Here is a 19,293-nt window from a genome sequence, read left to right as displayed (position 1 = left end):
TCCTCAAAGCAGAATGAGTTTGATAAAAGCACTTGTCATTTTGGGTGGGAGATTGACCAACAGCCTCAAAGTATTTTGTCAGGTCTAAGATTCTAAGATTCTCCTTATGCATGGGAGATGCTCTACAACTTAAAAGAATTAAAATGTTTAGCATCAGAGAAATAGGCCTCCAGAGGTGCCACAGACATGGCCACTGATGAAAGACGAGCGAACCAGCACCTGTGTGAGCACGTGATCAAGGAAAGCTGCTTCGTGAGGCTTTGGCAGCTTTTCCACATTGACACTTTTTGTCAGTTTTCAGCTTTCTTTGTGCATATGTGGATGCTGGTGGCAGGCAATAAGGATGAAAAGAAAGGGTTTGGGGAGATAAGTTAAAACTGGGAAGGTAAAAAAAGTCAAGGCAAAACCTCACCTAATTTATCATCTTACCTTCAATATGAGGGCTGGACATTCCCAGACAGATGGCCTTTTGTTTTGATGACTTTACAGTAGCTATCCTAAAAAGGAAAAGAAGACAAATAGGCAAGTAAGTTACAATTACTGGCTGAATAAAGATCCAGTGCAGTGAAAGAATTCAAGAGTGAACCACAAAAGATCTCTCTTCATAAAGGAGTAAGGAATACAAAATTAATCAATTTGGGATTTTTCTATCATTCAAAACACGTTTATCTGAAAATGTTCCTATGTCTGAAAAATACCTATCACCACTTCTCTAAATTTAAAAACGCTAAGTTAAAACGTCAAGGGACATAGTTAGACTACTTATTATATAAATATATTTATAATATGAATCTGACTACCTGCTATATCATTTATTACCCATAAAATTCCAACTTTGGAAATTCTTATAATTTTAATTATTTTTAATAAAAAACTATTATTAAAACTTTGAAATATATGTAATGTTTTATTCAGACGGTCAAATCCAAATAACTCAGCACAGGTTCAAACATCTGCTTCCAAAGCAAGCTTAACAAATGTTAAATAATAAAATCATTCCTCCATACTCACTCAGTGGGTAAATGGTGTACAGAGGTTGCTGGAAATGAACAGAAAGGTTTCTAAGTTTCCACTGAGTCACACGTAGGCAAATGGGCTAAGAAGATACTATGTTATTTGTAGTGCTAAACAACACCTGAGGAATAAAGCTCCCAATCCTTCTACAAATAGGAAAAATGAATCCAGAAAGGTGAAGCAAATTCACTTACTGGGTGAGCACCACCCAGTAAGCTGGTAGTAAAACCGGGCTCAGAACCTGAGCGTCACACTCCTGTCTCTGGGGAGTTTCTCCAGGCAGACTTGTTCTCAACCAGGGCTCCCGATAAACTATTCGGGGTTCACTTGAAATAACATAAATTAACCTATATTTGTTCGAAATTAAATCACTGACAGAAATCTGAATTATTAAGGCATATTATACTTGATTTTCAAAAAAATCCATCAATGCTTGCTAGAAAATCAATTTGGAGATTTCCACATTAAGACTTCTGAAGTGCCGTATGTTTAAAGCCAACAGTTTTATTGAGATATAATTTTTATACCATATACTTCGTTCACTTAAAGTGTACAGTCAGTGGTTTTTAGTATATTTACAAAGTCGTAAATTCATCATCACAATTTTAGAATTTTTTTTTTAGCTTAACCTCTACACTTTAGTCATCATCCCAAACCTCCATTTCTCCACACCCCTCAGCCCTGGGTAACCATCTCCGGAGTTGCCTGTTTCTATAAGCAGTCCTTTATAACTAAATAAAGCATTTTTTAAAGACAAAAAAAAAAAACTATTCAGAAGCACTTCTCCAAATCTCTGTTCTCCTCTTTTTCAGTAATTTCGGTGACTTTGAAAAGTAAGCTCAAATTTCATCCCAATTTTGGAAATGTAGTTTTGCTTTTATCATCAAGAGCCTGATACACGTTCGCCATTCTGGAGCGAGCTCTCGGAGAAGAAAGTAAATCGTTTCCAAAGGGCCATTGAACATTCTGTTGCGACCCCTGCTGGCTGAATGTTAAAGTGTATTTTTAAAATCAGTCCCTTGGAACTCTTCCTGTCTTCAATCTTAAAACACTGAACAGAGCACATTTAATTGGTATAAAATGTAATTTAAATTTGGTTGCTGAGTGTAAGTATCCTATTCGTTTCCTAGAAATTATAAAGCTTTGAATTAGTCTTAAAACTGTTATCAAAACCCTGTGCAAAATTGTTGCCTTCTTAATTCCTTTCATTTTCTACAAGGAAAATGCTTAATCCTAAAGAATTTCCTTGCAATTGTAACAAAAACATAAAAAATCTGAAAGATTATTTAAAATAATAAAGTGCACAGAGATAAAGATTTTACTAAAACAATGTGTGAGAGCTATTAAAATAAGAGAAAGAATTATAAAAATCCAAAGCATGTAAAACAATAAAGTTCTTCTAAGGTTTAGAACTTGGTGAGAATTAATTTAGTATAGTTACTTAACATTATTTATTGCTCTTTGAGTATTATTCCATTTGCAGCTTTAAAATTAAAACTTTAATATTTACTGAATATTTTTCCTAACCTTGTTTCATTTTTTGCTTTTGCTTTGAAATTTAGAATAGAGAGACAGTGAAAGAAAATAGAATTCATAAACAACTTTCTATGGTCTCCATAATATAATACTTTAATGTTCCAGCTTCATAAACATTAAGATTGTTTCTGATTTGCTAGTAAAACTCCATAATCCTAGAACTAGTGTTTCAAAGTCTATGCATGAGTCTCAGTAGGTATTAGCTCTTTTTTTACAGCATTAACTCCAATCTTGTAGAAAGTTTTACAAATTTTCAGAAGTGAATGTTTCATTTAATATACATTACTTTGAATTTCTATTATGGCTTTTAAAAAGAAGAAATAACATAAAAAATATATGACAAATAAATGAGAGTATTTTATTAGACTTTATTTTACTATTATTTGTATGTCCAGGGAAAGATTACAAGGAGTATTTTATTCTATTTTTTGGAGACAGAGTCATCTCCCACCTAGGGCAAAGAGGGTTGTTTGATTGTGTTGATATGTAAATAGATAAGCTTTTTGAGTTAAAGAGTAAAATATTTTTTTAATAAATGTATAAATAAAGTAAGGGTAATAAATTTTGTCCTTTGGAAAATACAGTTTTTATACAGACACAAAACACAATGAAGAAAGGAATTTTGCATTACATCTGCATTAGGTATAAAGCTTTGCTTTCTGAAGGCTAACAAAGCATGGTCAGACACATGATCACGGGGCTGTGAACATAGGGATCTCATCATCTGTTAGAAGTGAGAAGGAAGGGAGAGGGCAGGTGGTCTTCACCCACCACTGCAAAGAAGAATACATCATTTTCAGGATTGTTAGAAAGACTTATGTGTAAGAAAAAAACTGGACGAGGGGCACATATTTATGCTGATGAATACTGCCATATTTAAAGTGAGTTTCCCTACTCAGTATTTTAAGTACCTTAGAATGGTAGAAATTGACCCATTTTAATATAGGAAATAATGGTGGATAGGTTTCCTTCCCCTTTCCTTATTATATTTATTATAATTTTCATTATAGTAATTATATACAACTTGGGGGTTGGGAATGCCAACAGTCACGCCATCAAAAATCTATGCATAACTTCTGCCTCTCCACAAAACTTCTCTACTGATAGGCTGCTGTTGACTGGAAGCCCCTAAGGTAGCATAAACAGCCAATTAACACATATTTTGTATGCTATATGTATTACATTCTGTATTCTTACAATAAGGTAAGCTAGAGAAAAGAAACTGTTTTTTTCAAATTGTCACAAATCTCAAAAAAATTTCCACTGTATTTACTGAAAAATATCTGTATATTAGAGGACCCATGCACTTCAAACCCACCCTGTTCAGGGTCAGCTGAATTTATTGCTTGGAAGAATGATCCACACCATTATCTCTTAAATAAAATTACCTTAATTTCTCATATATTTCAAACCTACAAAAATATTAGCTTCCCTCATTCCTTGTGGGTATCTTTTTTGTACAATTTCTACTTAAATGTAGGTGACCTCTATTTCTGTTACTGGATTCTTTACTTTTACTGTGGAAAAAAAGTCAGAGAAACTTAAAATAGGAAAACACTTTGAGTATTTTTATTCATTTATTTACATTTTATAAGAGGGAGTTCAAGCTATCTTCCCTATCAAAAGAAAAGTAAAAATTTAGAGAATGATTTATTGTCTCGGCCTGGTGGTGCTGGATGATGGTGCCTAGTTGTAAGAGGCTAATGGGTAAAGAAGACCTCGTCTTAAAGAGTTCCACCTTTCTGCAGAAAAGAGCCAATTACCGTTTACAGCCCTGTGTTCTTTGATACTGATCAGCGAACCTAGTCTCCTGGCCCTCAATAGACTGGTGTTTACTCTGTTAAGCAGTGTACATTTCAATACAGTGAAACACATGTTCAGCTGAAACCTAATCCTTCTCCTCATCAGTTCCCATGATGCAGAGGTTAGGGAGAAAAGACAAAAGACTGTCAGTGACAAGAACAGCCAGATTCAGAGCATTCCCCACATACATTTTCTTAAAGCCATGGAGCTCTTAGAAATCAGTAGTGTAGAGGCTTTTGGTAAAGCAAATTTATAGGAGACAGACTCGGGCGAGGGACACCTGGCTGGACCATGCACATCTCCATCTTGCCTCACCCTCTGGTGGGTGGCCTGTGCTGCAGGGACGGCCCCAATATAATTTCATTGAGGCAGGAATCCTGGAGCCACATCCTGACACTGACGAGGTAACGAGAGCTGCCAGATGCAGTGAAAGCTCTTGTTTCTATGCTGGGTTACGGCTGTAGCTCCCATTTCTTATCAGTCTGAATTGGTCAACTGCTTCCATGTCTTAGACAGGAATCCGTTCACTAGAAGTGTCAAAATGGGGTCACAGTCACAAGCAAGTCTCCACTCTGGGAGGCTGTGTTCCCAGGGGCAATTGGGGACATTAAATCTCCTATTTCATACAATAGTCATTTTTGCATTTTGTTGTAAAATAATAAATCATGTGAATGTGATGTTTCATGGAAACCTTCTAGGGACATTTTACATTTATTTTGAACCTAGATGGATAAAAAGCCATATGTGCCATTGCAGCTGTTAGGAAAACTGTGTTTTAATTTCCTGACAAAATGTAAAGCTATGCCCTCAAAGTTTCATTCTCTTAAGCTGCTAGCTTTAGTACCGAGGTGTGGGGCCTGGCAGTATCCAATGCTCATCGGGAAGACTTGGACAGAAGAAGAATGGAGACATATCTTCCTGGTTTCCCCTTAACAGAGAAATACGACGAGAAGGAAGATGGGAAGCACCCTTGAGAAAGAAAACTCCTCCAGGCTGTTGTGTGCAAGTGTAAGGCAGCTGTTCACACGAAGATGTCCTCCTCCAGCCCTTTTAAGCACTGTCTCCTAAAGTTAGACAAGCTGCGCTCTAAATTCACTAGGTTATCCAGGTCATCCCAGCCCACTATCCACCATCTGCCAGAGCCGGCCAAGCCAAGGGCTAGCACTGAAGTCATGATCACGAAACCACGCAGTGACTACCAGCACTAAATGGGCATCAATCCACTGCCAATTTGTGAAAAAAGTCCAGTTACTGGACTGCAACTAGAAACTTAGCGATACATTTTTTCGTTACATATTCCAAATCATGAGCGCACTTAACAGACTCTGCTGATTTTGAACACATAAATGTTTCCTACATATATGATAAAGAATTATATGTATACATGAATTTTATATGCATATATGAAAAACTGACACAATTAATTCATTTAAGCTTTGTTAAAAGTATCCAGAGAATTTATAAATACCATTCTTAAAAGAAAATAATTCTTTCTAAGCAACATATACCCAGATGCTAGGGTTTTGAGATACTCTAAAGGAAAACCTTAGAGTAGTAAAAGTGCTGAATAAATTTTTTCTGTTAAAAAGTCTAAGTATATGAATAAGAAATGGAATATGAATTGTAAGCAAAATATCTTAGTAAAGGTTACCCACAGAAGTGTTTCAAACTGCATTTTAAATTCCTAGATTCTGTGATCTCAGAAAACTTTTTATTAGTGGCAAAACTTCCAAATAAAATACAAAAAAAAATACTGAGATGAGAAAGAAATTGCATTTGTTACATTTAATGCCATTTTAAAAGCTGAGTCAAAATTGAATGTCAAAGAGCTAATGTTTATCATACACGTGTTTGAGCTTGTTAAAGCCTGTGCAGAGCAATAAAATGCCCCTTAGGGATGCTCACACCGTGGTGGAGTGGTCAGAAAATGAAATGCACGTTTCCAATAGTGACAGTCCCGTGACACATCTCCTGCATCCATCATGAAGGACCAGGAGCAAGCCTCACTTTTCAATTTTCAGTCACAGCATCATCTCTGTTTACATTAGTCCTTTGTTGGCATCTTACAGTCTATTTGTTCTTCCTTCTTTCCTCTGAAGCAGAGGTGGGGACGTTTGAGAGAGAAGAGAATGAGAGAGAGCAGGCAGTCCTGCTTGGCTAGCTTGGGCCTGAAAGAAGCTGTTGCTGTTTCAGAGCTGGCTGAGGGGCCAGGGCACATCTGGCCGGAGGCTGGCAGAAAGTGAACCACCTCTCAGCCTCTCCTGTTCTTCCTCAGCTTTGGGTCAGGGCCAGTGGGGGGTGGGTAAAAGGCAACATTTCAGACAGAGCTTCAGGCACATATTAAAATATAAGCACAAAAACAAACCCCAGAGTCAAATATAAAAAAAATTTGGATTGTCATTACTTTGGATTGTTACTGTGATTTCTTTTTCTTTTCCTTAGTTAGGAAATAAAGAGAGAAATTTGCTGCAGGAATGAAAATGAACAGATTTTCTTACAATGAATTTTCCTATTCAAGAAAATAAATGGGCATGTTACTCATTAACATAGCAACCCACTTCTTTCCTGGAATTAAGACAAGTCATCCTTTCCTTGTACTCTTATTAAGCCTCTGTCAAGAGTTTCGAGGATTTGTCTTATTTCCAAAGACAGCCTGTTGATAAATCACTATGTCAAATACCACGGTATTTCTGGTCACCCTAAGTGAGGCTGTGATTGATTTCCATCACAACCTCAGCCTTTTTGGTTGTGACTAATTTGTGAGAGAAGCTGCAATGACCCTGAAACTTCCATGTCAGTTAACACACATCAGTGTGTCCACTCCAAGCCTTGTGAAACGACAAAATGTACAAGGGAAGTTTAGAGCAGTACTGCAGTATTTTTGGCAATCGTATAATTCTCATGAAAATTGTGTAAAACCCAAAGGGAAAACAGATTTCTTCAATAGGTCCTATTCAATAGGGAACTCAAATAGCTAATGGGGAGTTAGGAGAAAACAGTACAATTTCGTGAAGAATTAGACCAAGACTTTCTGGACCTGGGGATTTATGGTCTGACCATGGGTTTCCACCACATAGTCATGCAGCTTCCCATGCCTTCTTTGTAACAATAATAGCTCTATCCTGACTTGCACAGTGATCAAGACGTCATTTTGCCCATTTTACAGATGAGAAGTTACGTAACAAAATCAAAGCTGGACTCTTCAACCGTTCGCTTATTCTGAGCCTATGTATTGTAACTGTTTCACATCACCAAATGGCCAAACTGGAAGAAGAACTCAAACTGACCACTAACATAAACCATTTTCAAATCTATAGCACAGAAGCCAAACTTCCAGAGGTACAGAATATGCTCTACTGTACAACCTGTCACGGTTGAGGAGGAGCAATCCATAATGCTGAAGGAAGTCCCTCTTGGCCATTGCCAGTAAAATGCTTATGAATCGACTGTTATGAATCAGACTGTTGTGAAGATTAAATGAGCTAATGCATGGACATGTCCTGACATGGGGCCACCCTGGCCACCCGCCTCAAGGGCTGGTATTTAAGACTGTATCAATGATAAGAAAAGTTGATGAAAAGTGCATGAAGACACACATAGGATTCTCTTAGAAGACCTACATAAAAGGCTCCTCTGTGGGCATAGGGACATTCTAGAATTAGCAAACAGTACCAACTGTTTTTCTATCATTGAGTATTCAGCCAATGCTATTTTCATCCCCAAGAGCATTTTGAGGGCAGTCCATGACATCCGGAAAGTTTTGCACCATTAACCATTTAATCACGCAACATTCACTAAAAAAAAATGTATTTCACATCCAAGAATTTCCTTCTGCTGTTTTATGCAACTTCTCCTTTTAGGACCCACGTCCTATTAGACAGTGGGCAGAATAAAGCATTTCTTCAATTTTCTCTCCATTCTAAACTTGGTATAGGAAATATGATATTGAAACTTTCTGAATATTAAAATTTCTGGCTCTGTTCAAATTGATTAGAAGACAGCTGAGTTAATAGGGCGGTGGAAGAGAAGGGGACGGATGGAGTTAGGCCTCTCTCACTCACAAATTATCTATGTGTCCTGAAAACATTTCTTCTACTCTCTAGAATTCAGTTTCCTCAAATGTAAAATGAAGACAGTTTGCCAAATAATCCCGACCCTGGAATCTCCCAAACTTACAGCCCTGCTAACCAGGGTTTCAAGTCCAGGACTCCCTGACACCCACATGGGACAGTGAGTGGCTCCTAAATAAGCCCTGAAAGGGGAGAGTGAGCAGCAGCAAAATAGTCTGGATCCAAACCGCTTGGACCCCCAAGCTGAAGCATCTCAGGGTTCAGATTGCCCCAGGCCTTACTTTTCCCTTTTTGGGGGCAGTTGTGTTTTGTCCCAACAGCCTGCAAAGTTAAAGTGGAGATGACATGAGAGACACTTTCTAACAGTGCCGAGATGCTTCCACCGTTCCACGTGGGAGCAGGAAAAGCAATCAGCAGGGACTTCCCCCCTCCACCATTTTTCTCCTCCAATTGTAACAGGCTGGTGGGGAAGGGATACAAAAGAGACTTTAACTTTACCTATATGCTTTATTTTAGAATGAACTGAAGCAAATATTTTATCACGTTAACATCTGTGAATCTTGAAAGGTGATCACCTGAGCTTTTGTTCTATTATTTTCAGCATTTGTACTGTTTCTATTTTTCCAATGAAAAAGGAAGAGGCATTAAACACATAAAAACATGAAATGTACGATTTCCTAAGAAATCTTAACAAACTTAGAAAAATTGAAATTAGATATGTATTTTATTTATCTTTTCCTAAATTTATTAGTAAACTGAATATCTTTCTTGGGAAAAGAGAAAAAAGAATTCAGAAATCACAAAGTATTATGTGCTACTAAATTAATATTTTGGTTTTCTACATCAACTGTAATAGATATAAAATGTCCATAATTCCTCATATTCTCTATTGCCAATTTCTTGATTGTCAAATCAACTACATCAACCTTAAAAATTCATTCAGATAAATACAATTCAATGTATTTATGTTTCCATTAATTAAACAATTGCAGGTTGTGGGGAAATCAATACTCTTAAGTTTCCCTAGGTAATAGTTACTTGCTGTAAACATCATACTTACTTTCATACAAAATGTGCAGATATATAAGATACACCCCAATTTCCAAGAAACATATTGAAAAAATTTAACCTGCATTGAAAGTGATTGTAAAGTTTTGGATATTCAATATAATCTATTAACTCTGAAAGGAAAATATAAAAATCACAGTGCTAAAGAAAATGTAGAGTGGTTACCATGGACATCAACTGGGTAACAAAAGAGTACATTTGCTGGGAGGCACTGAAGGGCAAATAGCACTGCTTCCTGGTGAATAGTATGACCTAAACAGCAAGCCACATTATAAAATAACTTTGACTGACTTCCATAAAAAACATGAAAGACAAATATAGCAGTAAAAACTTACGAAAACAAGCAATAAAACAAATCTTTGGATGAATTCCTAATCAGGTATTTACTGTATATCTAGGCAAAAAAGTTTAAGTTACAAAGAACACAGAAAAGATCATTTTAAAGGAAATACAATGTCATTCATATTTCTGCATGACTGAAAGCAAATCCAGCCCTACCACTAAGACAAATAAAAAATGTTTCCCAATAGAAACTGGCATTTCAATGACTATCATTTGTACATATGTAATAAGCAGAGTAAGTGTGGGAAAGAAGTACCAAAGCTTCAATATTCATCCTCAAAGACTAGAAAACCCTCATCTTCAAAAGCAGGGAAACCATCATCTTTCAGATGATTTCCTTTCATCATCACCGGCTTCTCTCTGTTGAGTACTGAGCCATCATCATCTTCAAGCCGTAAATCATTCTCCATAGAGCTGGAGGCATTGCTAATTCCACATGTTTAAGGGATTTTACCACTACCTCTTGATATTCAGCATTCCATGAAGTCTTAACTCACACGCTTATCAAAAAGAGCCACCACCTCCCTCCTGGAAGGGTCCCTGCAGAGTCCAGGCTTGTACCCACCTGTTCCACTCCTTCTTCCTGAATTCTTTAAATCACATATTAAGAATCACATCTGAAGCTTACAACTGGGTTTAGCCTGTCTGGAATTACAGCCAAATAAGTGTATGCTCCAAACACTTGGCACAGTCTCACAAAGCTGAGATTTTTAAAAGCCCAACAGGCTTCCTGCACTTCTCTCTGTCTGTTAACAGTGTCACTCCATCCTTATTCATCAACCATTTTATATGGACTCAAATATAAATTTCACTTAACATTCTTTTGGTAAAGTATTTCTTATAACTAAATATAGAGAAATTAGCACAATATGCTAACACAGATGTCTACTCTTCTTTCTCATATACAAAAGTTTTAACAGGCACAAATTGGACCCATTAAACAAAAAGATCACCTCTTTAATTTTTATTTGAAGAAGCACAGTAAATGTCAAAAGGACTTTGGCCATATTCATAGATAGTCTTTTTATGAAAGGCAGAAATACCTTTTTCCTAGCATCAGAGTCTGTTTAAGTTTATCTTAATTCATATGTAGCTGGTGTATATTGTGCTCTCATTCAGTTCTTCTGATTAATCTATAGCAACAAAAGAGTAGATACATCAGTATTTTATACCAATCATTATTGATACATTTTCATTTCAATGGTTACTAACCTGTTCACTTTTCTTTTATCTAGTACTAAGGTTTACAAAGTACTGTGGTTGTAACCACTGTGGAGATGGTCTTGTTTGTTCTTAAAGCAAGTGTTAATAAAGCAAATATTTCAATGAAGAAGGAATTATTGTGTCAAATGTCACTGAACATAAACTACAATAAAGGCTTAGATCTGACCACTGGATTACCAAGCCTGGTCTCTGGTAACCTTGACAAGGACAGTTTCAAAAGTTGACTGATGCAGATTCAAGACAGGATAAGAGGAGAAGAATTAAAGACAGCACATATAGACAACTTTTTAAGAGATTTTCTACAGAGGACAAGAGAGAGGTCAAGCAATAACTGGAGTGAGATGTAGGTGGGAAAGTAAAAAAGCAAAAAGTAACAGGGGAGGTGCCAAGATGGCGCTGAGTAGGGCAGCAGAAATCTCCTCCCAAAATCATATTTTTGAAAATACAACAAATACAACTATTCCTAAAAGAGAGACCAGAAGACACAGGACAACACCCAAACTAGATCCACACCTGCAAGAACTCAGCATCTCACAAAGGGGGTAAGATACAAGCAGTGGCCTGGCGGGACCCAATTGCTCCCCATCCCCCAGTTCATCAGCGGGAGGAGAGGAGTCGGAGCAGGGAGGGGGTGGCAGCACAGCACTGCTAAATACCCAGACCTACTAACCTGCACAGGAAGCACAGACACACATTGCATGGTGTGCTGGATTCTAGGGAAACGGAAAAGTAAAATCTGCAAGCAGGTCCCCACACCCAGATCCCCTGGGACAAAAGAAAAGCGAGTGCTTTTTTGGAAGTCTTAATCAAACAAGGGCTTTACAGCTGGATGGAATTGTCCCAGCACAGTCAGCCCAACAGGATGGGAATCCTGAGGAACTTTGGGTTCCCTAACCACCTGGATGGCAATGCAGCTCTGAAGCCCCTAACAGAGATAAGCAGCCTGCCGTTCGCTTCTCCTGGCCAGTGCTGCCCCACAATAGCAGCCGAGCAGCCGCAGCCACACCCACAGCAGCCACCCAGAGTCTCTTCCCAGTGCGCAGCTTCCCGGGCCATACCCAGAGGCTGCATCCATCATACAGATGCCCTGTGCAGACAGAGGAAGGCAGGGCAGGGAATGAAAGGGTGCTGTTCTCACAGGAGAGCACACCCAGGGCACCTGCCACTCCCCACAGGGCTCTGGGCTACCCCAAGGGCTGCCCTGCCCGTAGCACCTCAGGGGATTAACCTGGAGGCTGCTCCCAGTGTGTGGGTAACTGGCACAGGCAGCGGAGAAGGGCAAGGCAACCAGCAAGCAGGAAGGGACTTTCTCCTCCCAGCTGACACACGCACAATCTGCCTACAACTACCTCTATCACCATGAAAAGGCAGAAGAATTTGGTCCAGTCAAGAATTACCCAGACAACTCCTGAAAGAGGGCCTAGTGAGATAGATAACCCAATCTTCCAGAAAAAGAATTCAAAATAAAGGTCATGACCATGCTGATGGACCTGCAGAGAAATATACAAGAGATAAGGGATGAAGTTAGGAAGGAGAATACAGAAATGAAACAGTCTCTGGAAGGACTTAAGAGCAGACTGGATGAGGTGCAAGACACTGCTAATGGAACAGAAATAAGAGAACAGGAACACAGAGAAGCTGAGGCAGAGATAAAAGGATCTCCAGGAATGAAAGAAGACTAAGAGAACTGTGTGACCAAACCAAATGGAACAATATTTCCATTATACAGGTACCAGAAGAGGAAGAGAGAGAAAAAGAGATAGAAAGTGTCTTTGAAGAAATAATTGCTAAAAAATTCCATAAGCTGGGGAGGAAATAATCTCTCAGATCATGGAAGCACACAGACCTCCCAACAAAAGGGACCCAAGGAAGACAACACTAAGACATACAATAATTAAAATGGCAAATATCAAAGACAAAGACAGGGTATTAAAGGCAGTGAGAGAGAGGAAAAAGGTCACCAACAAAGGAAAACCCATCAGGTTATCACTAGACTTCTCAACAGAAATCTTGCAGGCCAGAAGAGAATGGCATGATATATTTAATGCAATGAAACAGAAGGGCCTCGAACCAAGAATACTGTATCCACTACGATTATCATTTAAATATGAAGGAAGGATTAAACAATTCCCAGACAAGCAAAAGTTGAGGGAATTTGTCTCCCACAAACCACCTCTACAGGATATTTTAAAGGGACTGCTCTAGATGGAAGCACTCCTAAGGCTAAATAGAAGTCACCAGAGAAAATAAAATCACACCAAAGAAAGCAGACCAACCAATACTAACTAAAGGCAAAAATTAAAATGAACTATTCACAAAAGCAGTCAAAGGAAATGCAGAAGAGTACAGAATAAAACACTCAACATATAAAGAATGAAGGAGGAGGAATAAGAAGGGAGAGAAATAAAGAATCTTCAGACTGTGTTTATAATAGCTTAATAAGTGAGTTAAGTTAGATGGTTAGATGGTAAAGAAGCTACCCTTGAACCTTTTGAAACCACAAATCTAAAGCCTGCAATGGAATAAGTACATATCTCTCAATAATCACCCTAAATGCAAATGGACTGAATCCACCAATCAAAAGACAAGAGTAGTAGAATGGATAAAAAAGCAAGAACCATCTATATGCTGCTTACAAGAGACTCACCTCAAACCCAAAGACATACACAGACTAAAAGTCAAGGGATAGAAAAAGATATTCCATGCAAACAATAGGGAGAAAAAAGCAGGTATTGCAGCACTTGTATCAGACAAAATGGACTTCAAAACAAACAAAGTAACAAGAGATAAAGAAGGACATTACATAATGATAAAGGTATCAGTCTAACAAGAGGATATAACTATTATAAATATATATGCACCCAATACAGGAACACCAACATATGTGAAACAAACACTAACAGAATTAAAGGAGGAAATAGAATGCAACGCATTCATTATAGGAAACTTCAACACACCAGTCACTCCAAAGGACACATCAACCAGACAGAAAATAAGTAAGGACACAGAGGCACAGAACAACACACTAGAACAGATGGACCTAACAGACATCTACAGAACTCTACAACCAAAAGCAGCAGGACACACATTCTTCTCAAGTGCACATGGAACATTTTCCAGAATAGACCACATACTAGTCCTCAAAAAGAGCCTCAGTAAATTAAAAAAGATTGAAACACTACCAACCAACTTCTCAGACCACAAAGGTATAAAACTAGAAGTAAATTGTACAGAGAAAACAAAAAGGCTCACAAACACATGGAGGCTTAACAACATGCTCCTAAATAATCAATGGATCAATGACCCAATTAAAAAGGAGATCAAGCAATGTATGGAGACAAATGGCAACAAAAGCACAAAGCCCCAAATTCTGTGGGATGCAGTGAAGGCAGTTCTAAGAGGAAAGTATATAGCAATCCAGGCCTGTTTAAAGAAGAAAGAACAATCCCAAATGAGTAGTTTAAAGTCACAATTATTGAAACTGGGTAAAGAAGAACAAATGAGGCTCAACGTCAGCAGAAGGAGGGACATAATAAAGATCAGAGATGAAATAAATAAAATTGAGAAGAATAAAACAATAGAAAAAAACCAATGAAACCAAGAGCTGTTTTTTGAGAAAATAAACAAATTAGATAAACCCCTACCTAGCCAGACTTACTAAGAGAAAAAGAGAATCTACACGCATCAACAGAATCAGAAATGAGAAAGGAAATATCATGACGGACCCCACAGAAATACCAAGAATTACTAGACAATACTATGAAAATCTAAATGCTAACAAGCTGGAAAACCTAGATGAAATGGACAGCTTCCTAGAAAAATACAACCTTCCAAGACTGACCCAGAAAGAAACAGAAAATCTAAACAGACCAATTACCAGCAATGAAATTGAAGCAATAATCAAAAACTACCCTAGAACAAAACCCCCGGGCCAGAAGGATTCACTGCTGAATTTTATCAGACATATAGAGAAGACATAATACCAATTCTCCTTAAAGTTTTCCAAAAAACAGAAGAGGAGAGAATACTCCCAAACTCATTCTATGAAGCCAGCATCACTCTAACACCAAAACCAGGCAAATATCCCACCAAAAAAGAAAATTACAGACCAATATCCATTATGAACATAGATACAAAAATACTCAAAAAATATAAGCAAACCAACATTCAAAAATCCATCAACATCATCCACCACATCAACAAAAAGAAGGACAAAAACCACATGATCATCTCAATAGATGCTGAAAAAGCATTCAACGAAATTCAACATCCATTCATGGTAAAAACTCTCAACAAAATGTGTATAGAGGGCAAGTACCTCAACATAATAAAGGCCATGTAGGACAAACCCACAGCCAACATCATGCTTAACAGTAAGAAGCTGAAAGCTTTTCCCTTAATATCAGGAACAAGACAGGGATACCCACTCTCCCCACTGTTATTCAACATAGTACTGGAGGTCCTAGCCATGGAAATCAGACAAAACAAAGAAATACAAGGAATCCAGATTCATAAAGAAGAATTCAAACTGTCACTATTTGCAGATGACATGATATTGTACATAAAAATCCCTAAAGAATCCACTCTAAAACTACTAGAACTGATATCTGAATTCAACAAAGTTGCAGGATACAAAATTAATGCACAGAAATCTGTGGCTTTCCTATACACTAACAATGAACTAGCAGAAAGAGAAATCAGGAAAACAATTCCATTCACAATTGCATCAAAAAGAATAAAACACCTAGGAATAACCTAACCAAGGAAGTGAAAGACCTATACCCTGAAAACTACAAGACGCTCTTAAGATAAATTAAAGAGGACACTAACAAATGGAAATTCATCCCATGCTCTTGGGTAGGAAGAATTAATATTGTCAAAATGGCCATCCTGCCTAAAGCAATCAACAGATTTAATGCAGTCCCTATCAAAATACCAATAGCATGCTTCAATGAACTGGAACAAATTGTTTGAAAATTCATAGGGAACCACAAAAGATCCCAAATAGCCAAAGCAATCTTCACAAGAATAAAGGAGGGGGGATCTCACTTCCCAACTTCAAGCTCTACTACAAAGCCATGGTAATCAAGACAATTTGGTACTGGCACAAGAACAGACCCACAGACCAGTGGAACAGAATAGAGAGTCCAGATATTAACCCAAGCATATATGGTGAATTAATATACAATAAAGGAGTCATGAATATACAATGGGGAAGACAGCCTCTTCAACAGCTGGTGTTGGCAAAACTGGACAGCTACATATAAGAAAATGAAATTGGATCATTGTCTAATCCCATACACAAAAGTAAATTCAAAATGGATCAAAGACCTGAATGTAAGTCATGAAACCATAAAACTCTTAGAAAAAAACATAGGCAAAAATCTCTTGGACATAAACATGAGTGACTTCATCATGAACATATCACCCCAGGCAAGGGAAACAAACACTAAAATGAACAACTGGGACTATATCAAGGTGAAAAACTTCTGTACAGCAAAGGACACCATCAATAGACCAAAAAGGCATCCTACAGTATGGGAGAATATATTCATAAATGACAGATCTGATAAAGGGTTGACATCCAAAATATATAAAGATCCCACGTACCTCAACAAACAAAAAGGAAATTATCCAATTAAAAAATGGGCACAGGATTGGAACAGACCGTTCTCCAAAGAAGAAATTCAGTTGGCCAACAGACCCATGAAAAGATGCTCCACAATGCTAGTCATCAGAGAAATGCAAATTAAAACCTCAATGCGATATCACTTCACACCAGTAAGGATGGCCAACATCCAAAAGACAAACAACAACAAATGTTGTCAAGGTTGTGGAGAAAGGGGAACCCTCCTACACTGCTGGTGGGAATGCAAATTAGTTCAACCATTGTGGAAAGCAGTATGGCGGTTCCTCCAAAAACTAAAAATAAAAATACCATTTGACCCAGGAATCCCACTCCTAGGAATTTGCCCAGAAAATGCAGCAGTCCAGTTTGAAAAAGACAGATGCCCTCCTATGTTTATCACAGCACCATTTACAATAGCCAAGAAATGGAATCAACTTAAGTGTCCATCAGTAGATGAATGGATCAAGAAGATGTGGTACATATACACAATGGAATATTATTCAGCCATTTGAAGAAAATAAATCCTACCATTTGCAACAACATGGATGGAGCTAGAGGGTATTATGCTCAGTGAAATAAGCCAGGCAGAGAGGTACAAGTATCAAACGATTTCACTCATCTGTGGAGTATAAGAACAAAGAAAAAACTGAAGGAACAAAATGGCAACAGACTCACAGAACCCAAGAAGGGACTAACAGTTACCAAAGGGAAAGGGACTGGGAAAGATGGGTGGGAAGGGAGGGATAAGGGGAAAAAGGGGAAAAAGGGGCATTACGATTAGCACACATAATGTAGGGGTGGGGCACTGGGAGGGCTGTACAACACAGAGAAGACAAGTAGTGATTCCACGGCATCTTAACTATGCTGCTGGACAGTGACTGTAATGGGGTATGTTGGGGGGACTTGGTGATGGAGGAGTCTAGTAAACATAATGTTCCTCATGTAACTGTAGATTAATGATACCAAAATAAGAAAAAGTAAAAATAAAAGTAAATAATAAACAAACAAATAAATAAATGCCAAACATCTGTACACTGCCAGGCATGATCCAGTGGGAGAGGAGAGTACAGAGAGAGGAGAGATTTCTGGAGGGATATGTGCTAATTAGTGAGAGGGGATGGAATTCTGTGTGTTCATGCAGTGAAAGGAAATGTCACCATGGCCACCAAGAGAAGGCGTGCAAGAAAGGGGCAGATGCAGTCAAGTAGGTGAACTGCGAATAGGCATGTGTAGGAGATTCCTTCTCCGTGTTTTTATGTTCTTTGAAATGAGAAGTAGCTGAGAATAGAGATAGCAGAAGAGGGGTTGGAGGTTTGAGGCAAATGGATGTAGAAAGTGAGTGAGTTGGAGGCCAGGGAAATGTGGGTCAGCAGCACCCCCGAACAGGGCCCACTGGGGACCAGCAGTCATGAGTGTCACTGAGACCCATCACATGGTTAAGCATTCTCCAGCTATTCTGAGCTAGATGGGGCATGTTAGGCTGGAGTTGGCTTTAACCAGATCATTTTGATGAAAAAAGAGAGAGGGACATTGAGGGCAACCATGAGGGATGGATTACAGCGGCGGAGCACAGGCTTCATGCTGGGAGGAGGGGTGCGGTAATGAGGGGAGAGAGGCAATGAGGGCACGGACGGCCAGTGGGGTCTGGGCAACGTCCAAGCTTCGTAGAGGTTGGGATATAGGGCAAATTCACCACCAGATGAGACATTATGGTCCCAGTGTAGAATGTGTGAACTAAGCTGGTAGACATTCTGCCCTATTAATACCAATAAGGTCTGAAGGGCCATCAAAGGAATGAGTGACTGCAGTTGAGTGGAGGAAATTGTCCTTGAAAAAGAGGATGGCCACAGCCCAGAATATTAGAAAAATCATGCCCATAGTAATTAAGATAGGAGTCATGTTGAAGAGAATAAGGAGCAAGGAGCTGAAATCTTCTAGGAATACTTCGGGATAAATCCAGGGTTTCAGAGGATGAAGACACACCTCTTTTAGTAAACGAATACAGAATTGCAAGGAAACATCATCAAAACCAGAAAAAAAACATTAGTTAACTGCCTGGCACACTTCCATAACACTTTTTTCCTACATTATTTGTCTGTTATTTTCCTGAATACACTTTAGTTATCTTGTCATATGACAGTGATTTTGTATATTTTCTTTAAAGGGATAACAAAATAATTCTTATCTCAAGCATCGTTTTGGAAATTTGGGGGTTCTTTATTATTGATTGTTAATGTTTTTAAAATAATTGATAGATTTTTTTTCTTTCAAGTTCAATAATTTCCTTATTGGTAATGCCACAACTAAAGCTTCTTCCGTTTTCTGTGCAGAGCTCCGGTGCAGATACCTGTGCTCGGAAAACTGCAGCTCTTGGAGCTTATTTGGCAGGGCTCCCAGTCAGCCATGGCCACTCCTCTCATCCCAGAGGCAGCTTGTCTTTATGTGGAGGTAGCTGGAATCCCCCAAGACACAGACAGAGCCAGGTGGTGGGCAGCTCTCCTGGATCCCCACACCAGACCATCTCTGCACTTCCTTTCCCTCAGCCTGGAGGAGAAAAGCCCAGCCTTGGGAGGGACATAGGACATGAGGGACCTAAAACCCAACCCT

General features: G+C 38.5%; 1 long non-coding RNA gene across 1 annotated transcript in view; it reads right to left on the bottom strand.

Moving 5' to 3' along the window:
• Positions 1-428: 428 nt before the first annotated feature.
• LOC108387534 (uncharacterized) overlaps positions 429-19,293 on the bottom strand; it is a 148,126-nt gene continuing 129,261 nt past the window's right edge. Inside the window, exon 4 of the long non-coding RNA XR_012126174.1 lies at positions 429-497. This is a non-coding gene — a long non-coding RNA (uncharacterized lncRNA). The remainder of the gene's footprint in view (positions 498-19,293) is intronic.

The sequence above is a fragment of the Manis javanica genome, chromosome 16 (assembly GCF_040802235.1).
Source record: "Manis javanica isolate MJ-LG chromosome 16, MJ_LKY, whole genome shotgun sequence".
Lineage (NCBI taxonomy): Eukaryota > Metazoa > Chordata > Mammalia > Pholidota > Manidae > Manis > Manis javanica.
The sequence above is the reverse complement of the archived record's forward strand: the minus strand, read 5'-3'. Positions and strand labels throughout refer to the sequence as shown.